This window comes from Ursus arctos, unplaced genomic scaffold (assembly GCF_023065955.2).
Source record: "Ursus arctos isolate Adak ecotype North America unplaced genomic scaffold, UrsArc2.0 scaffold_15, whole genome shotgun sequence".
In the NCBI taxonomy this organism is placed as follows: domain Eukaryota; kingdom Metazoa; phylum Chordata; class Mammalia; order Carnivora; family Ursidae; genus Ursus; species Ursus arctos.
Window position 1 is genome coordinate 22,031,937 of NW_026622819.1, and position 20,449 is coordinate 22,052,385.

The 20,449-nt window shown below is 35.5% G+C and overlaps 1 pseudogene; it reads left to right on the forward strand.

Annotated features, from left to right (window-relative positions):
- LOC113260721 (annexin A11-like) overlaps nucleotides 1–6,040 on the forward strand; it is a 36,358-nt pseudogene extending 30,318 nt beyond the window's left edge.
- The last annotated feature ends 14,409 nt before the right edge of the window (nucleotides 6,041–20,449 follow it).

Genomic DNA, 20,449 nt, shown 5'->3' on the forward strand with positions numbered 1-20,449 from the left:
TTTAGAATTTTGAAAAAACTATTTATCAAACCTCATTAATTCACAGAATGACCAGAATAGTTTTTGCTATTTTTTAGATACTTGAAATATTGTTTCTTGCTTTTTTCCTTTAAATTTTATAAAGCTTCATCGGTCAGTCAGAAATATCAATTAAATATCCCCTTACATAGATATACTTTGATAGACATTACTACTGTTTTCTTATATCATGTTCCCTTTCAACTTGGGATGACATATGGATGTCCTTATTCCCAGCACTGTTTTAAGTTTTAAGTTTTATATCCATCGTTATGGATAGAATGTTTGCATCCCTCCAAAATTCATATGTTGAAATCCTGCCCTTCAATATGATAGTTATTAGGTAGTGGAGCCTTTGGGTAGTAATAAGGTCATTAGGGTGGAACTCTTATGAGTAGGATTAATGTCCTTATAAGAGAGCCTCCAGGGAACTCTCCCTATGCATCCTTTAAGAGATAAAGAGTAAGGAAAGTGATCATTGAGGCTGGGAAAGTGTTTTAATGTAATGCTGTTGAAAAAATGTGTAGTCATTTTGTTGTCTGATAAATTTTCAAGAATCGTATAGCCCTACCGAAACTAGAACTTTAGAGATAAATGTTGGAACACAGAAATTTAGATGGGAAAAATGTTGGTTACTACAGGCTGCATCTGACAAAATATTACAAGAGATGAGCTCGGGGGAGAAAAAAGTCCAATTTGCAAGGAGAAACAAAAGTAAATAAAGACAGGTTACACATTTAGAGGCTTACAAGGTTAGAACAGCTGACTAATTTTAGTCCCCAGAACATAAGGGTTTTAAGTGAAATCTGAATGAAAAATATTTCAGTCCAGTCTAGTATATGCCTGAATTGCAAAGATTATTAGTTCAAGGACTGGTGCCAAATGAAATTGCTTGATGAATAAAAATACTCCTGGCAAAGTTTAGGTCAGCTGTATTATATTAGTTTCCTAAGGCTGCCATGACAAAGTACCACAAAGTGGCTTAAAACAAAAATTTATTCTCCTACAGTTCTAGAGGCTAGAAGTCCAAAATCAACAAAGCATCAACAAGATTCACTCCTTCTGGAAGCTCTGAGGGATAAGATGTTCCATGCCTCTCTCCCAGCTCCCAGTTTGATGACAGTCCTTATCCAGTAGATGCCTAACTCCATTTTTGCCTCTTTTTTTCACATGCTATTATCCCTATGTGTCTCTGTATATCTTTGTCTCTTCTTGTAAGGCCACCAGTGATTGGATTTAGGGTCAATCCTGAATCTTAAGACTTCTTGACTTACATCTTAATTATAACTGCAGTGACCCTATTTCCAAATAAAATCACTCACTGATAGTTATGAACTGGGCATATATTTTGGTGAACAAGATTCAATCCACAACAAATATGTCTTCACATTGTAAGCTAATGGTCTCCAATTAATTGCCATGAAGTTGAGAAAAAGAAATATGAGTTAAAAATATGAGTAAATTAAACTCATGATATCTAATACAGAATTTTGAATGTGGTTATTGTGTGTGGAACTGACAGGAAACAAACAGATTAGAACCCAATTAGGTTTTGTTTGTTCATTTTGTTTTTGAGACAAATGTTGTGGTAGATTGATTAGAAATACATTTATATTTTACTCATCAATTATTGGCCCTAGAAACTATAAGTCGTGCAATCTTAGGCAGTTTACTAACTCTCTTATACTTCAGTGTTCGTGTCTTCAAAATGAAAATAATCATGACACATAACTCATATAGATTTTTAGGGCACTAAAAACATTTAAACTTGTGAAGGAAGCCTTCAGAACAATGCCTGACAAACAATAATATTTCAATATATGTTGGCCATCCGTGTTGGAGTATATTTATGACAAATTCAATCTTTAACTACATTTACACCTTTAAAAGTGAAAGTGAATAGGCTGTGCTATGACAAATATACCTGACATATCAGAGGCTTAGCACGCTGAAGTCGATTTCCTCACAAAAATCTGTTTTACATCCAGACATTTGTAGGCCATATTTATGGTAGGCATTGAAAATATGCCATCCTTAGAAGCTGTATTCTTTTCTCAGTCATCTTGGAATCTTGTTTACATTTCATGGTTTTCATGGAGAAACATCTATTGGTTAGTTACTGCTTTGTAACAAACTACACGAATACGTGGGTTAAAACAATAATTATTTTGCCCAGGATTCTGTTCCTTGGCAATTTAGTCTGAGATTGGCTGAATCTATTCTTCTGGTCTCTGCTGATCTCAGCTGAGAGTCCTCAGGCATCTACAGTCTATTGGGTAGGTTGACGAGGGGATAGCTTGTTTAGGTTGATCTCAACTACAATTCTTCTCCCCTGCTCATGCCTCTACTAGGCTGACCTGAGCATATTTCTATTGCAAAACCAAATCTACCGTACTTCTATTACCAAAGAAACATTCAGTGAATGAGGAAGTAAGCACCATCTATTGACTGAAAAAACGGAAAAGCCACATCGTAAACACTTTCCAAAGACCCTAACTGGGAGCAAAAATAGATATTACTTGAAACAGAAAATAAATGGGGAAAATTCTGATTCCCACCATAGCTGATAGAATTTCCTAAATGAATATCTTTTAGAATTAAGAATGCTACTGGGTGTTATACACAACTAATGAATCATCGAGCCTTACATCGGAAACCGGGGATGTAGTGTATGGTGACTAACATAATATGATAGAATTAAGAATGCTAATTGTGGGGCACCTGGGTGTCTCAGTCAGTTAAGCATCTGTCTTTGGCTCAGGTTATGATCCCAGACTCCCAGGATAAACCCCACATTGGGCTCCCTGCTGAGCAGGGAGTCTGCTTCTCCTTCTCCCTCTGCCCCTCCCCCTGCTCCTGCTTTCTCTCTCTCTTGCTCACTCTCTCTCTCAAGTAAATAAAGTCTTAAAAAATGTTAATCGTTTCCAGTCCTTTATATATGGCTCTAATATTCATTCATATTACCTTCTTATTCTTGAATATCCTATTTGCTTTATATTATTACTTTAATAAATTATCACAAAATTAGTGGTTTCAAAATAACATGAATGTGTTATAATTCTCAAGTTTAGAACTTTTAGGATCAAGGTATTGGCAAAGTTATGTTCCTTCTAGGTGCTCTAGGGAAGAATCAATTGCCTTGTTTTCTCCAGTTTCTAGAAGCTGCCCACATTTCTTGGATTATGGCTCCATATCACTCTGACCTCTGCTTCTTCCTTTTCTCTCACGCTTTACCCTCCTGACTTCCACTTGGGATTGTATCAGGCCTACTCCAATAATTCAGAATAATCGCCTCATTGCATGTCTTGATTTAATCATATATGCAATGTCCCTTTAGCCATGTAAAGGAGTATATTCATATGTTTCAAAGATTAAGGTGTGGGCATTTGGTGGGGTGTTGGGTAGCAATATTCTACTTACTAAAAATACCACATCATGGGATTGGTTCTTTAGATGAATAGGTTGTGATACAGATGGTCCTAAATATTGAAATATATTCTATTTATGTTATTTAGATACTTCTAGTGCCTTTGTGCTATGCCATTTTTTACATACGTGCAGAAATTGGAAGAAGTCTTACGTGGGTATTTTTTTTTTAAATGGTAAAGTTGATCACTTGCTTTGCCTTAGACTTTTCCAGTTATTTTTATGGAAATGTTCATTTCAATTTTTTTCCCCAATTTATTGAGGTATAATTGATATACAACATTGTGCAAGTTTTTGATGTACAATATGCTGATTTGATATACTTATGTGTTGCAAAATGATTAACACCAAAGCATTAGCTAACACCTGCATCACATGGCATAATTACCTTCTTTTGTGTGTGTGTGTTGAGAACATTTAAGATCTACTTTCTTAGCAACTTTCAAGTATATAATACAGTGCTATTAACTATAACCATATGTTGTGCATTAGATCCCTAGAGAAAATGCCAATTTTAAACATGTTAATATTAAAAATAAAAATGATGTCTGATACAAATTTAAAAGCACAATTTAAAGATAGAAATAAGAATATTGAATATATTCTAATACATTCCTTTAATTCCACTTAAAAAATCCCACAGCAGGAAAAAAATAAAATATGTTGCTTAATTGTGATGTTCTCAAAAGAAATCTCATTATCTTTTAGAGAGGACTCTTAGGAATGTGTGCTTTAAATTTGCCTTCACACTCCCCATCTTGATTATAGAAAATAAGATTACGTGATCAATAACTTCTGAGGTTAAAAAGAATTTTTTTGTAACTTTTGGTAACTTTTCCTTCATATAAATTCTCTAAGGCATTTAGAAATAAAAGAAAAAAAAATTAAAAATTTTATTTATTTATTTGACAGAGAGAGACAACGAGAGAGAGAACACAAGCAAGAGGAGTGTGAGAGGGAGAAGCAGGCTTCCCTCCCGAGCAGGGAGCCCGAATCGGGGCTCCGTCCCAAGACCCTGGGATCATGACCTAAGCCGAAGACAGATGTCTAACTGACTGAGCCACCCGGGAGCCCCAGAAATAAAAGAAAATTTTTATAAGTCTCTGTCAAATCATTATATGTTTCCTATTACCTGATTACAAAATACTATTGGATTTTTAAAGTTTTTGTTTCTTTAGTTTTGTCCCATTAAGAGTCATCAATACTACCATGTGATTAATCTAAGACAAAACTGAACTAAACTGTGATGTGTTAATAAAAGTCATGCTGAAACATGAATTGTTCAGACTAAGGGTTTATTCATCTGGTGGGAAGAAAATGAAAGCTTTTTCTTTCTTGTTTTTATTAACTCTAAACCATGTTTTACATCAGGTAACACCTGAAGCTCCAGAGGAAAACAAGTTGGTACACTTTATAAATACAGGGATATTTTTTTTAAGTGCCAACTTCACATATGTGCAGTAAGAGTGATATATAATAATTCAGTGAACCATTTCAACTAATGAATAGTTTCATCTTATTCATAATTCATAGCTATTCTTTATCTAGCACTGAGGCCCTTAACTCTACCCTACCTGCACCAATTGCTAATTAACGTATGTACACATGTGACATTATTCATAGCCTATAAGCCCATTGCCTTCACTATAACTTTTCCTCAAGAACAGACATATGGAAATCCTAGCACATATACTACATTAAATATAAAATACACTACCAACAGAATTTACTCTCAGTATTCCACCTGTCATTCCACTGTACATCCTACTTTCCAGAAAAATGAAACATAAACTTTGCTAAGAATGGGTTTCCTCAATCTTTACAAGACACCATAACATATATTCCTGCTTTTGACCCCCCGAGAGATGGCAAGGTCCTGTGGAAGGCTCAGAAAGGCTTCAGGGCTGAGGCGCAGGCCTTCAGCAGCTGCCTGGAGAGTTGCTCCAAGTGGTGTCAGCAGATCCTCCAGTCCTTCAGGACGGCTCCAGGATTCGATCAAAGATCTGAAATCTGAATTGTCAAGAAACTCTGAGAAGACATCTTGACTGTGATGAAGACCTCATCCTCTCTGATGTTTGTGAGAGGAGGGATGTCTTCAAGGAGGCCTGCACCGATGAAGCCTGCCTGATTGAAATCCTCACCCCCCACAGCAATGAGCGCATCCAGGAATCGAGGAGAGCCCACAAAACAGAATTCTAAAAGACCCTAGAGGAGGCTATTCAAGACAACAAGTGAGAACACCTCCAGAAGCTTTTCATCACTCTCTCTCTGGAAAACCAGGTGAGAGCACAAAAGCGGATTTGCCACTCATCTAGAGACATGTGGAGGCGCTAACTATGGCTGGGGAGGACTTCCTGGGAATATGGGAGTCCAAGTTGAACACAGTTCTGTGCTTGCAGAGTCAGACTGACCTGGTGGCGGTTTTCAATGAGTATCAGAGAAGACAGGTGAAGACATTGAGAAGAACATCTGCTGGGAGATGTCTGGTGACCTGGAGCAGGCAATGCTGCTGGTGGTGAAATGTTTCAAGCATACCTCAACCTTTTTTGCCAAAAGGTTCAACAAGGCCATGAGAGGAGCAGGAACAAAGAATTGACCAGGGGATTGCTGGAAGATTCTGCTGAAGATCCGTGGTGGCAATGACTAAGCAGTGACTAGTGACTCACTTCTGTTCACCTGCTGGCAACAACCAGACCAAGAAAAGGCCAAAAGAATGTCTATCTGATTCTAACAGATCCACAGAAGAGCCCCTGAAGTGTTCCAGCGGAGACCATCCATGGAGCCATGGCTCTCTCCTCCTGCTCCCCTCCTGATTCTCTGTGGTACTGGTGCTGAAGGACGAATTCTCTCAAGATGCCTTTTCCTCCCCTCACCTCACAGCCTCTTGCTGCTGAAGTAGATGTTTTGTTTACTGACTCATGCAATCACTCCCCGTTGCTTGTGGCTGAGATACTTGGCTTTATTTTAGTCATGTAATTTTATATTTTATTTGGAGACATTTATTTGTGTATATACATATATATATATATATATATGTCATTGCTAGACAGATGCATACAAGTCTCTTTGCTGCAAACACATTTTGGGTGAGAGAAATTGGGTGTGGGAGAACTATGTCCTCAAGGGGTGAGAAAAGGGAAGACCTTTAAGGGTAATCTTTGCATTTGGTGAGAATGTGTTATGTGCTTTGTTATTGCCATAGTCACCCCTTTTTAGGAAAGAAAAGAAAAATAAAGAGGTCAGAAAGTCATCTATTTCTTCTTCCATGAAAAACCAAGAGAAAGGGTAATTAGTGTAATTTGGAGCATTCCTTAAACATGAATGTCTATAGCCAAAAGCGGTTCCTGAATTTAAGTCAGCCAGCTCTGGAGTGTTCTGGGGAGGGGGAGAAGGTAAAATATATAACATAATACTTATGAAAATTTAAAATGTTTAAATTAAAAATATATATAAATCATACTCATGTTTATTAAAAAACACACAAAACAAATGGATTCACATCAAACACCTTAGCATGGTGGTCATTGGATGGTAAGTAATTAGAAGAGAGGAATAGGGGGTTCCCAGCCCCAGCTATGCCAGGGTGGCTGGCTAATGCCAGGGCCATCTCTAGCTGCCTGAGCTCCAGCTGAAGGAAAAGGGTGATAAGTAAAGAGGTCTCTACAGCATGGCTCCTACAAAGCCACCCGCCCACAAATCCACCAGGTCTAAAGCACTGAAGAAACAACTGGCTACACTTCTCATGTACAACAGATGTATTTATACACAGACACACACACACTAGTGTATTAGTCAGGACTTTTCAGAGAAATAGAATCAATAGGATGAATGGATAGATAGATGGGTAGATACATAGATAAGATAGATGTAGAGTTTTATTATAAGAAATTGACTCATACAATTATGAAAGTTGACAAGTCCCAGGATCTGCAGTCTCCAAACTAGAGACCCCAGAAGAGCCAATCTATAGTTCCAGTCTGAATCCAAAGGCCTGAGATGCAGGAGAGCTGATGCTGTTTCAATCTGAAAGCTGGTAGACCTAAGACCCAAAAAGAATCAATGTTTCAGTTGGAATCTGAAGGCCAAAAAAGACCAATGCACTGGCTCATAGCAGTCAGGCAGGAGTTCCTCTCACTCAGGCTTTTTGTCCTATTTAGGTTTTCAACTGACTGGATGAGACCCACTCACAATAGGAAGGGAAATCTGCTTTATTCAGTCTTCCAATTCAAATATTAATCTCATCCAGAAACTTCTTCACAGACACACCCAGAATAATGTTTGGTCAAATACCCTGCCTCCTCATGGCTCAGTCACATTGACACGTAAAATAAAATAAAATAAAATAACCATTACAAGTAACAGATACTTATATAGAGTTTATAATGTATTTCATAGTGTTACTATATAATTCATAGTATATTCGATGTTTGATATATATATATAGTGAGTTCTTGTTATTTACAGTAGCTGTGTTCTAGGATGTCAATGCAAACAATGAATTGGTGAGTATTGCCATTGCTCCTAAGGAAAATAAAAAGTTTAGTTTCTCACCTCTAGTCAGAACATTTTAGGCAAACATTTAATATATAACCTTGTTTTATATGTACTTCTCTTTACACCACATCTTGTGCTTAGGAACATTAGACAGCAATTCACGACTACACTTGGGGTCATTTTAAACAGTGAAATGACCCACAAAAAGTACAAAGAGACAAAAGAATGTGATGTTAAATAGACTGCAAAGAGGATACTTGTATAGCATGAGAGCTGATACCAGAAGGCAAAATGTCACCTTGTTGGACCTGAGATGAAGATGTGCATGTCAGGTGATTCTAATTTTTTTCCTACTCTGCACATGTCTGCCAATGATCATGAAAACCCTGTGAGCATCGATGTGGGATTTCCATGCACGTTTTGGAGAAAATCAGTGAATAACAAAGAAAGACTATATATTGCTATCTGCAAGTTGCTGTTATAAGCATGTGTGTCCTTTAACACACAAGAACCCTGGGATGGAAACTAGATGCTTGGGCTCCATGTCTCTCCTCTTATCCACTCTGCCTTTCAACATCAACCAGAAATCAATTTCTTTACTTTTAACAAAGTATTTGGGGTGCCTGGGTGGCTCCGTTATCTAAGCATCTGCCTTCGGCTCAGGTCATGATCCCAGGGTCCTGGGATGGAGCCCCACATCTGACTTCCTGCTCAGTGGGGAGTCGGCGTCCCCCCCCCCATGTGTGTGAGCTCTCTCTTTCTCTCTCTCTCAAATAAATAAATAAATCTTTTAAAAAAATCATAAAAAAACCGAAGTGTTTGATTCCACATATTTTATTCAGATCTCTAGATTAGAATTTGTCGCCATAATTTAAGTACCATAAAATGCAAGGTGGGATTTTGTTAGTAATTTTTAATAAATACAAAACCGTGTTTGCAAATTAGGATCTCATTTAACATTTTGTGATCAGCTCTTGCTAACTACCTTATTATCATTGCGTAATTTATAGGAGTTAAATGGAACATCTAAACTAACTGAAAAAATAAATAGTACATTTGTGGTTAGGTAGAATGTTTACAAATTTCATTGCAAATATATTAATAAACACACCTTCAACGTAAATGCTTGTTGAATTGCTTGTTTTTGCTGTTCATTGAGATCTAACATGATCTGTTTTCCTATACGCTCTTTATTAAGTAGTTCGGAGGCACAGCTAAGGAAGCAAACAGCTTATAGATTGCCAGACAGCATCCTCTCCGGCTCCGAGCAGGTGCTTTCATTGCTTTTATACTTCTCCTACGGGTGAGTTCCTCCAGCTCCTGAGGAGGTGGGAATGCGCATCTCTTTCATCAATACCGGCTTCAATCCAAGGAATGTCGCTCTTAAAATAGCAGTGAACATAAACCATCTGCATTTAAGTACTTGACATTTTGGTAAAATATGACAGCTATACCAAAAACTCCAACTGTTTGACTTGAATTCCTTTGATCTTCTTTTTTTTTTTTTTCTTTCTATTTTTATGGGGCAAAGGTTCAAAAACAGCACAGTTACTGTTTAATGAAAACAGCAGGCAATGCTTTTCACAAACAGAGAACTGCTCTCCTATTCCCATTTGAGAGACCTGAATTTTAAAATCTCAATTCCTCCTTGGAAATCATCCTACTTTTTATTCAAATTACAAACATTCAGGTTACCAACTGTTTGAAGAATTGAAAGAGATTTTCAATTTGAAATTGACATAAGAATTCTTTTTGTTCCAACTGGGAAAAAGAAAGTCAGCTTGGTGCTTATGAATTCTGTGTAATATAGCACCTTGCCAAATAAGACAAAATGCATTCCGTAAGGCTATTTGCATTCTTCCTTCTTTCTTTCCTTCCTTCATTCCATCCTCCCTTCCTTCCCTTCCTCCCTCTTTCTCTCTCTCCCTTGATCCTCTTTTCTTTTACTCCCCTGTACCATCCCCTTTCTTTCCAAAAATAAGCAGTCATTTCTATGGGTTGTAAGTATTTGATTCTGTCATTTGCTTTTTACATATTCATTAATTTTATGTATGCAGTGAGGGCCTAATGTGTACCTGGATCCGTTCTGTGCGCTGTGGACAATGCCTGAAAGCCCTTGCCCTCATGCAGCTGACATTCAAGTAGGAGAAAAGTATATTAGATTAAATCAAAAATTTAAATGGTTTTGGGATGCCTAGGTGGTACAGTCGGTTAAAGCGTCCAACTTTGTTTCGGTTCAGGTCGTGATCTCAGAATCCTGGGATCGAGCCCCTAGATGGGCTCCGTGCTCATTGGGGAGTCCACTTGTCCCTCTCCCTCTGCTTCTCTCCCCTTCCCCACTCTCTCTCTCTTTCTCAGAGAAATAAATGAAATCTTTTTTAAAAACTTAAGTTGTTTTGTTTAAACTAAATAAAATATTATAAATAATTTATATTTATGTTTATGAAACAATGAACTATCATCTATTTTCCTAATCATCACTGTCTATTATTTTGAGTGAGAAAAAAATATTCCTAGTTATAAGTGCAACATAAAGTTGAACGTATTTAAAAGCTATTATTCAGTTACCCCTACCACAATTTATGTTCAAGGTATTTTTAAATGATTTAAGCAGTTTATCTGAATTCAGCAGGAGTAAAGCCTGTAACCGATTTGGAAATCTGAAAAGCATTGGTCTTCTGGCCAACAGCAGACCAATGAGGCTAAACCTGAGACAACATCCACAGTAAGTGGTACCTTAATGATTCCATTATGCTCAGTTCCTTGTCTGTCCTCTCTTTCCCTCTCTCCGTGCCTCTGAGCAGATGTACATGTATATGTAGAATGAATACATTTTGCCACCAACAGAATGCCTGAAACAGTGTTTCATGTCATCTCATTTCAGTGTAAAATAAAGTTATTGATATAGAATTGCATATTCTTTACCTACATATAAGATATATTGTACTGACACCATCCTGTAGTTATTCAATCCCTTTTCATTGATATGCACCCTTATTCATTGTTATTATTGTTGCTGTTGTTTTCTGATCCAGACCAATGAAACTTTAACACCAGTTTTTAAAAATTTTTATTTTGTTCTTCATTTTAGTTTTAGTAGACTTGGATTTCTGCAAATTATTCTAGCAAATATTTTTTTGCTTTAATTCTAGTATAGTTAACATACAGTGTTATATCAGTGTATGATATAGTGATTTATTCTAGCAAATTATCCAGTTTATTTTCAGTCAATAACATGGTTGAACCTTGAGGATCTCATGTTAAGTGAAATAAGCCAGTTGCAGAAAGACAAAGACTGCATGATTCCACTTCTCTGAGGAATCTAATATCATCAAACTCATAAAAACAGAGAGTAGAATGGCTGTTGCCAGGTGCTGGAGGCAGGGGAAACAGGAGTTGCTGTTCAAGTACAGAGTGTCAACTATTCAAGATAGATAAGGTCCAGAGATGTGCTGTACAACATTTGCACATAGCTATCCAGAGTGTATTGTATTATATATCTCTTTCTTTTCCATCATGATTTCAGTGTGTATTGTTCTATGCTGTCATATAATTCCTGCAACAAAATTTTAACATCTTTAATTGTATTTTCAAGGTACCCATTCTGTTTTCCTTTCTTTGAATTTTAATGTAAAAATGATTTTTTACAATTGCTTTCTATTTTTATCTGTTAATTCCAAACACTTTCTTTTTATATCTGCCCAAGAGCTCTTACTATTTGATTTTTTACAAGCTCAAGAGGATTTCCCTCCACAGGCTTTTCTTCTTCAGAGTTTGCATAAAGTAGTTCTAATCTTTCTTGACTTTCCCAAATCAGAAAGCATAGAATGCCTCAGCAGCCGTACAGTTGGGACTTCTTATACATCTATGTTGGAGAATTGGCAAGCTATGATCCTTAGTGTGATTTCCTTTTCTAGAGAACTCAGGGCTAATCTTGGTCTGTCAGTCAGAGACCTCTCTGCTGAGGACGGTGAGGAGCCTCTTATTTCTGAGCCTCCATCGGATTTGCTTGAATAGAGACAGCCATTACTCTACAAAGTACAATTGGACAAAGATTAAGAGCAATAATGAAACTAGTATATCTTGGACTTTCATCAGTTAGTGCCATGTGGGCAAGTGGGACAATTTTCCTCCAGGTGCTGGAATATTCACTTAACTGGACCAGCTGTAGATTTTCATAGAACATTAAGATGGGTGATTCTTTTTTTCACTCTTCCCTTCCAGAGAAATTGCCATCTCCAAGACTTCTCACAAATGCCCTCATATATATAGTTATGAGTTTTGATTATGAGAGGTTATTTAAATCTAGTTTTATCCTAGTGATCACTGCACAATGTATATAAATATTGAATTGCTATATGGTTCACTTGAAATTAATATAGTATTGTATGTCAAAACACTTCAATTAAACAAACAATTGAATAATTAAATAAAGGTTATCTGTTTTCTAGGCATTAAATAAAAAGAGGAAAGGCAGTCCTTCCCAAATACAGTCTGTTTTGGATATTTGACATGTGATTTTCTATGTATATATATTAGTCCTGAGTCAAATATATATGTTTTAATGACTTCTTAAATGGCACATTTTTTAAATGATAAATGACATTAGAAATATAGAAAAGAATGAAAATCACATTATAATATCTTTAGGGTAATAGAATTTATATATATGTATCTAAATATATTTATTTAATATATATGTATATACCTATACTTTAACAACATTTAAATCATAAAAGCAGGAAGAGATATAAGTAGTATAAATTGTGTGTATGTTTTAGATTTCTTAGAAATATATTCCCATCAAATTATGTAAAAATATATATGATTTTAATTTATATTTTAAATTAGCTATATTTTACATATAATTCTAGTAATCATCTCTAATATGTTAACTGTCTTTGCCTGTTTTAAGGAATGATATTAAGCAGACATAAAAATAAGTACGTACTGAATTAGAAAGTTATGACTCCTATTCCTTATACAGTCCTTTATTTCTGAGTATAGTCTTAATAACCTGATTTTTGATTGGCAATTAGTTTCATGGGTTCTTTTTTTAGGAAAAGTCAGGTCTTTAGTTGAGACCAAGAATTATCTTATCATCATTTAGTGACAATGCATAATGAAAAGAATATCAGTGTAATATCAGAAGAGATTTTTATGAACTTTCATCAGGAACCTATTAGAATTCCTTTGAAGAAACTGACATGTAGCATATTACTGCAATTTACCTTTGTGCATACGAGAATGAAATTCAGCTTCCAGAACTTATTGAAGAATTGGGGGAAAATTAACTCAGATACAAATCAAGAGCAAGACGAGACAAAGAAATCTGGGGTCCCTAGTCAGACAGTGATGTGGGGGGAATTATTTGTGAAAGGCAGAGTGATGGTAGCTATGATCAGCTATGAGAACAACAGCATCTCTAGTAGCTACAATTAGAAGATTCTCTTACCACATTATAATAATTTTAGTAACTAGTAGTTTTGAGATTTTCAAATCCTATTCCTAGATAATAGAATTCTCATTATGATATTTTTCATAAAACTGTTTTAGTAGAAAGGATATATTTTAGCAGAAAACATGTATTTTTAGAAGTAAGTCTATTTTTAAACTACTTGAACTTTAAATCTTGTGTTCCACAGAAAGAATTTATTGCTACTTTACATAGTTTAACAAACATGGTTTGTTAAAGGCCAGAATACTTGAACTGACTTGACAAGCATAAGCCAAGTATCTTTGAATAACTTGCTTAACCCATCTGAAACTCATTTGTTCAACTGAAACTTGGGAATTGTAGATTTCATGAGAATAAATAAAATAATGTTTGTGAAATGCTGTTTCTAGAACATAGCAGTCAACAAACCCCACTTCTTCTCCCTCTTTCCCTTAATGCACCCACTTCTTTCCCTCTCTCTCTCTCTAACACACACACACACACACACACACACACACACACACCAAACAATGAATGGAAAAGCTAAATAATTATTAAGACATGTTTAGGAATATTATAACTATAATAATATTACATGCTTACCTACAAAATAGAGACAACAGTTCACGTGGACTAGATACCTTTGTAGTTGATCTTCACTGGGTAAAAAGGCAAATACTAGAAGCAAAAATTAGAAGAAGGTCTAGAGGAGGAGACACATAATTCTTTTCCTTCTTTCTCTTTTGGATACTATTTGTTCTTACTTTTTAAAAAATAATTTAAATCATTTTTATTGGTCAATAATGGTTTCTACTCATAGTTGGTGGTTATAAGACAGATACAAACAATTTCCTTCAGGCTATATTTTTCTTAGCATATGTTCCTTCAGCTTATATTGGCCAACACCCTTATTCTTCCTCTTTTTTCTCACCATTTACACTCACTTTTATGTGTATGACTGAACAAACTTATTTCATCCCTATAAAATAGATATAGCAGCATAAGGTCGTTAGCATATAGTCATACGGAAGCAAGTGTAGGTATCTTGTCCATTTTTCATAGCCTAAATATTTTACTCAACCAAACAGTGTTGCTTGTACAACTTGCCACTGGTAGCAGAGAGCCTTGGCACCTCACTTACATATCCTACTGTCTGATAGAGGAAGAAACTGAGGCCATCAAAACTTACCTTTTTTTTTTTTTTCATTTTTAAACAAGTGTAAAGCAGATAGGGCATATATACATTCCTTGCTTACTGTGGAGAATAATAGGAAATTCACATACTGCTAGTTACCATGTGGATTAGGGTTTCTAAAAAAATGTAGAAGAAAATCAGTGGCATTCTACTTCAAAAATTAAATTATCTATCTTCGTGCAGACAATCTACACACACACACACACACACACACAGAGATATACCTAAGACTTAGCAAAGAAGTTAGTAAAAAACATACTCTTTTTTTTTCCAGTGAGGTGAGAATTATTGGCTCTTTTTATTACAAATATAACAAAGGGAGGCATAGAACCCCAATTACTAAAAAGGTGACTGTATATTAGAAAAGTACCATGGAATCTCATTTTATATTTTTGTTGGACTTTTTAGCTAATGACATGACTGTATTCTGCTTTTATTATTTCTTTTGCCTGTTTAAAATGGATAATCTAGAAAGCTTCTTACGTAACCTCTCTAATAACTTTCTGTAACCTTTTTTGATATGTCATTAGAAGGACAAGGAATGAAACCCACAGTTAATGAAGACCACTTAGAGAAGACAAACCATCCTGCTTTGACAGGGTTCAGTGTTCTTTGAACTGAATCTGGGATGTTTTCCAAATCCTATATGTAAAGCTATAAAGTTCCCTTCCACGATTTACTATTAATAAAGAAGCTTTTCTCGTACACTTTTTCCTTTTCTTAACATCGGTATGAGAACTCTTTCTTTATAGAACAGTGACTATTTTTTGTGCATATGTGAATTTATATATATTATAAAGATATTTCAAAGGTAATGTCATATAAAAAAGATAATGTTATATAATAATTATCTATACATTGCAAAGTATGAACCCCAAATATATGTCTAACAGCATAGAGCCCTAGCTTGAGGTGTGTTGAATTTACAGCTCCATTGTGACAGCCAGAATTCATTTATGACAGAGCTATATAGGTCTTCACTAATGCTGTGATATATTTAGCTGTCTAGATTCTGCTGCACTAATATGGAGAATGAAAAATAAGTTGATAAAAGTCCAATTTAAATTCAATAACTAATAAAGATAGGATAAAATTTTAGTATTGGAAAAAATCCTCAAATATGATATGTGAAATGTCTGTTATTTTGTAGCTCATTTACATAAAAGAGGATGGTATGTTAGCTGTGTAAGCCATAAGTTTAACAACTTTTGTGACAGAAAATTCAAATGAAACTGGTAATATTTGTTCTTTATTACAGAATAATTTTAGCTGTGTTTTTGAAATAAAAAGAATTTTAAAATCACATTTATTTTTAATTATTTTAGAAAATTAAACTTATATTAAAAAGGGATGTCTATGTGATGTAATGAGCACTGGGTATTATATAAGACTGACGAATCGTTGACCTCTACCTCTGAAACCAACGGTACATTATATGTTAATTAATCGCATTTAAATTAAATAAAATGAAAAAAAGGGATGTCTACGAAAAATTGAATTAAGAATTTGTCTAGAATTTTACTTATAATTCATGTCTCCAATCCAGTAAGTGGGTCAGCATACAAATATTCCTTTGATATAATTATTTTTGTTAATTTCTTAATTGAAAATACCATCAACGAAAATAATAAATACCATTTTTTGATCTATTCTTTTGATTTGGGGGCACTCAAATATGTTATATTTACATAATAAATCAGCATCTGTCTCATATGCATATATACACAAATATACACACACAATAATGAATCCAAAGTAAATAAACAAGTGTACAGTGAAAATTTCCAATACTGCTATTTAATTAATAGATTAGCCAATTAACCAAAGTTCTCCAATCAGTGGGGAAAGTGATAATAGATTATCACAGCATATTAAACATTCATTTAGTTTCCATATTCCTACTAAATCATTTGTTTTTCTTCTAAAACAGTTTCTGCCAGTTGTGTTTGATAATATCAATATGAAATTAATTTACATATATTTCTTAAATAATGAATTGAACATTATACATGACTAAAAGTCCAGGTAGGGTTCAGTTTTTTATATAAAGTCATATTGATCGCACCCCATAAAGATGAATAACTAAAATTTTAAATAATTATTATAGAGAAATCTACAATAAGACTGACTTTTTAATGAAGGCAATATCACTCTTAAAGAGACCAGTATTGGTCCTTGTGGTGATGTGAAAAAGTTATGATTTTTACGTATAAAGCACAAGTATGCATACAGTACCCAAATAGATATACGATAGTATATCTTTGGCATTAAAATTTCATGGCAAAATTAGGGGAAAACGTCTACAAAAGATCCTTAAGGGGACGATGTATTTTTTTAAGTTTGAAAAACACTACTCTAAAAATGTTCTTTTTTATTCTTTAAAATATTTTAAAGTTGAGTTATTTGTTAAGCAATTCATTTGTTATACTGTAGAAAATAAAACAAAATCTTGGATAATGAAATATGGTTAATATTTATGCAAGAGTATCAATCAAAACTCCAGTCAGTAGACCCACATTCCAACAAAGGCCTCCAATCTAGCATTAAAGATTTTCTAAGTATACAGTATTGCCATCATCTGGCCAATCAACCAGAAATGTAAGAGCCATCTTTGATAATTTGGTTTCATTCTAAGTTCCACAAAGAAATGATGACGGATTTTTGTTAATCTTAGCCATTGCATACTTCAGTAATTACTTCTAGCCATTGCAGGTGTTACCACCCAAATCCAAGTATTGAAAGTCTGGACTACAGCACTTTGTTTTCCTTTAATACATCTCATTTTACTCTAATACTTCCTTTTTCCCCACATCCCAAGTATAGCCAGATTGCAATATTGGTGAGACTATAGATTAGGATTCAGTATTTATGGTATTATAGCAATCTAAATTTTGCCTTCATCTGGGTCACAGAGTACTCTACAATATCATTTTCTTTTTAGTAGAAATTCACGATAGCCCCAGACTTAACAATCATCATGACTTTGTCTGCTTAGTTTCTGTATACATCTGTACCAGTTTCTTAGAGTTGCCACAACTGCCACAAACTTGTCTTTAAAAAAATCAGAAATTTAGTATATCAGATTTCTTGAGGCCAGAAGTCTGAAATCAAGTTGTTGGCTGTGCCACTCTCTCTTCTGAAGGCTCTAAGGAGAAAGAATCATTTTTTACTTCTTCCAGCTCTTGGTTACTCTTAGTATTCTTTAGTTCATGGCAGCATGATTCTAATTTCTGCCTCCATCTTCACATGACCTTCTTCCATCTGCCTCCATGTCTCAAATCTTTCTCTTCTTTGTCTTACAAGTACAGCAGATATTGGATTTAGGGTCCACTCCGAATCCAAGACAATCTTATCTCAAGAACCTGGCATGATTACATCTGCAAAGACTTTATTTCCAAATAGGGTCACATTCACAGGTATGAGGGGTAAGGACTCGGACACATCTTTGAGGGACACAGTTGAAACCACTACAACATCAAATGTGTATCAGCACATTAGGGAGTTTACCAAGTTCATCACTTTAAGCAAATGTCTTTCAGAGACTCCAGACCCGGTCCAATCTGGACGGTTGGTTCTCTAGGGCAGATTCTTGCTCTCATCTTGGAAATTCAATTCGGTCATCCAGGGACTTGCCTTCATCTCTGTCTTGTGTTGAGTTTCCTGTTTTCTGAATTCAGTGTCTGACTTGTTGCTTTATATTCTTTGGTTTTTGAATAGCAGTCCTGCAATGGGTCCATGGAAAGATAAAATTATGATATTTTACATATCTAAAAACACCTTAACTCCTTTGCCTTATCTTTAGATGTAAGTGTAGCAAAGTGGAGCAGAGCATGAATCTGTAGGTTAGATAATGTGCAAGCAATGGGTTAACTTTCAAATGGTTTGTGATAACCTGCTTATCACCTGAGTCCTTGTACTGCAGTTTGCTCAAGATAGGAATAGGACATACTGATGATTGTCACGTTACAAAACACCCTTGCAGGCATTCAATACCAGCTTATTTACATTATTTATTGACAATACATTGTTTGGTGTTCTTCAACTGGGTTTGGTTATTATGAAATCATGCAGCCTGAGCTTCCCCAAAACTGAGATGTCTCATTCGTATTTTAGTGGCCTGGAATCTGAATCATTTGCAACTCTGAGATAGAACACTAGAAGCACTGCTTGGGTGTTCCAGTCCTCTCTACTGCTCACTTATGTTTCCTTGGCCGTGATGTTATGTATCCTGTGCCTGTAATGAAACTTCTGTAAGCGTACCTTGTTAGAATCTGATAACTTGTTGATCACCCTAATTGCCACAGATTCTGCTGTCTATTAAATTTCAAAAACATATCTCCATGTTCTAAGTTTCATTTTTGTTTTGAGAAATCTTTTTAGATATTCTGATTCTTTAACTTTGACTAAGCCCACTTTTTTTCTTGCAGCTTGTGGGATCTAATTTGATATCAACCGATCTGAAATGTCAGGATCATATGTCTTGTTGTAGAATTATTTTTATCCATCCAGCTAGACACTTGGTGTGTCTTTTTAATTTGTAGATTTCTGTCCTTGGAATTGCTAGTATGTACTTAAATTATATTTTTGGTGATGTCCTCTGATCTAATTTTGGTTTTATTATTTTCTGAAATTTCCATTTGTTAGGCTTTTTGGACCACTTAGGCTTGTTCTATATCTTTCTTATCTTTCCTTTTCATTTTCTATCTCTTTTATATTTTTATTAACAAACTTCTTCAACGTGGGCTGTATGTTATTTTGGTTATCAAATAATTATTTTACAAAAAATTATTCTTTTATATGGCATCCAAATTTAAATAGCTTTTTATACCTCTTAATGAGAATATTTGTGAGGAGTTTGGCTCCTTGTTAAAAATCTATGTGATTTTTTCAAGTTTGACAACAGACAATTACTAAGGCTTTGCCTGGCAGGCCTCAAACTGCCCTCCCCTAACCAGACTTGGTCTGCAGTGCACCGCAGTCTCTGAAGGGATTTGCAGTGACCAGGCCCCTCTAGCTGGTCATGCTCTTTGCTAGTCCAGGCTAGTTCAAGCTGGTACACGTGCCTTCATTCCTGGGTTTCTTTATCTGAGACCTTGCCAGGGGTCATCTTCTGGCACCTCTGCTGAGACATCCTAATGGAGGAAGGTCGGGAGAACCACTTTTTCCCATTCTGATTCAGTATCCAGTGCTTTTCCACTCCTAGCCCTCTCCTCACCCAACCCCCAAGCCTCTGGGTCCATGAAACTGCTGAAACCTTTTGTTTAGGTGTCCTCAATAGTAAGAGGACCCCTGCATCTGGGCTGGTCTGCTGGTGCTCTGCCAGTGCTCCATTGCATGTGGGAAAACGAATACGGGAAATTAGCTTTCTCCAGTTTTAATTTCTTGCTCTTACCAACACAGTGAATGATTAGAAGCTTAACACTCATTTTTGACTTAGTGCTTTAATTGGATACACAGGCATCTGACAGCTGAATGCAAGCTCAGCTGGGCTCCTGACAATTTGAAATATATGTTTTTGAAATTTCATTCTACCTAAAAAGTCAATGTTCTTACAGGTTACACTTTTCTCTGTTTGGATCATTCATAAAGATGTACCAACATGGCCTTCTGTTATTTATGAGGTAAATGTTGAAATCATTAGTGAAAGCTCTGTGTATGTGGGCAGGGGTAACCAATTAAAGCCTTTGCTCCAGAGCGTACAAGTTTCTCTTTCAGTAGGGAATTCAAGATTGTCGATGGTCATGTTCCAAAGAGAAAGTTAATGACATCTATTGACTTGGGCTTATCGGCATGGCTGCCAGTGATTTGCGAATCACGATCAGAAAAAGGCCAAGTGCCTAAACATTTAATACAGGAATTCTTACATCATGGTGTTTTCA